Raw genomic sequence first — 2,320 nt, forward strand, 5'->3', positions numbered from 1 at the left:
GTGATTTTGTTTAGTAAAGAAACCCCGTTTTACTAAACATTTTCATTGCTTAACTATTTCCACAGGAAGAGTTAAATGCAACGAAGCCCTGCAATCCTGCATTACATGTAATATTCACGGAAGGGTAGAGCTGAGGTTAATTAAGTTCTTGTGGGGTTCCACAAACTAGACGCTCGATATCCACAACTTCCACCCTACCCCTAAATCAGTGTGATCCACATGATATGTAAGAGTACATAAGTTGCATAATATATTTTAAATCATAATTTAGCACTTAAAACTACTATAAAAAAATTAAAAGGTGAGAATCTGATTAAGTGGGATGAAATTGTGTTCTGAAATTTAAGCCAGTTCCTTGAGAGTTGAACCACAAAGGCAGGGTTCAAAGGGTGAAAGAAGCCTTGAAGGTTTGTAGGGGGAAATTGGTAAGTGGGTCTCCTCAGAGCGATGTGAAGTCACCAGGCCAAGGTAATGCTTGCCAGAGATGTAACAGCCCTGTCCGGGGGTGGCCTGGGGTGGGGGTGGGGTGAAGGTGGGGGTGGGGTGTGGGGTGGAGATCGAAATGAGTACTTTGCAGTTGGCCCTTGGGTACTGGGTTGGCTAACTACCTGGTATTGCAATAAAATATTTGCCCTCTAATCACATCCCCCCAACACCACACCCTGTTTGACGTGTTATAAAGCATCCCTTCCAGTCGACTCGACTTTTTTGTTTTGATTTCGTCATTATTGTCCAAGATATGTGATAAGGAGCAATAATCTAGTTTTCAAGGCTTAATCGAGTTCGAAAGAAGTCCATACCTCAGAGGAACCTTGGATAGAAAAGGAAAAAAAAAAAAAAAAAAATCTCCAGAGGCCACATTCGTTATTTGTAAACTCATTCATTTTTTCCCAAACAGTGCCACCTACTGTCCATTGTAAGTCATCAGGAGGGTTGTTGGCGAGGATGAAAGAGAAATAAAGGGGGTAAAAAAGTAACCGAGAAAACGAACCCTTTTCAGCCTCGGGACAATGGGAGAGAGATGAGGAAAGACCACCTTGAAGCAAATAAATAAGTATTTTGACTCGTCTTCTTAAAAGGCTCGCAAGAAGCAAAAGCCACTTAAGCCATTACCTTAGAAATGCTTTTTTAAGGGCGCTATTTTCGAGTCCTCCGAAGGGCTATTTTATTTTTATTACATTTTATTTATAATGCATGCTGTTAGCATATTTTTTTACGTTAGGGGAGCAGGTTAAGAAAAAAAACCAAACACCACACAATTATGTTTCCGCTTTTCCCGCCCACCCAAGGCGGAAACGACTGTGAAAGGGGGATTTGGACACATCAGCTCAGAAACTTCTGAGTTGGAGGGAAGAAAGGGTTAGCAAGTAGTGAATGGACCAGTCGCCGACTTTTTAGAGACTCCCGGGCATGTACACACACACACACACACACACACACACACACACACACACACACACCCACACACCCCTCCAGCTCGCTCTCCCCAGAGCGGTTACTTAGCCTAAGGGTACCACTTGGCCTTAAAGCATATTACTTAAACACTATGCAGAGTTGATCGCAAAGAGGGAATCCTTGTAACTAGGACAGGAATCAGGGATGTCTACAAAGCGTGGCCTCCAGCTCCACCGCTGGAGAACGGAGGGACTCAGGTGGTGGCCAGCATGAGTGCCCTGCATCTCCCTGCACACGTTAGCAATCAAGTTAATTGAATTCATTGGAGTTTAAAACCGGCCTCCAGCTCAGAAAGGGCTTTGAATGGCCAATTTTTCTCTCCCCGCCTCCCGCCGGCCGGCCCGCCCGCCCCTCCGGGTTCCCCAGTCCGCACCTCCCTTCTCCACTCCCCTCACCCCCCACTCCCTCCTCCGCCCTATTAAAACACCCACCAGCTCACTAGTTAAGACCCCCTTAAGTTGGAGGAGGCAGAAAGGCAACAGCAGCGAGGAAGGAGAAGTCAAGACGTCTGGAAAGAATTACCCAGTCCTGGCTTCCAGCAGCCCATTGAACCAGGGACTTGAACCAGTCCCAGCCAAAGACTTTCTCCTGATTCTGCGCTTCCTGGGTTCTGCTGAGTCTTCACCGGGCTTTTTTTTTTTTTCTTTCTATACGAAAAAGAGAAGAGATTTCCCGATATCAAGGGAGAAGGACTGGAGCAAAAATAAAAACAATAAAATTTTTTTAAAAAAATTAATTTATTTTTAAAGTACAATTAAAAAAAAAAAAGAATCAGGAGACTTAAGTGCAGCGGAAATATCCGAGAATATTGGTGAAATTTCCTTTTAAAGTGGGGGAAGAATCAAACCTTTAAGGCTCCCGCATC

Source organism: Myotis yumanensis, unplaced genomic scaffold (genome assembly GCF_028538775.1).
Source record: "Myotis yumanensis isolate MYYU_CA2020_CCGP unplaced genomic scaffold, mMyoYum1.0.hap1 SCAF_15, whole genome shotgun sequence".
Lineage (NCBI taxonomy): Eukaryota > Metazoa > Chordata > Mammalia > Chiroptera > Vespertilionidae > Myotis > Myotis yumanensis.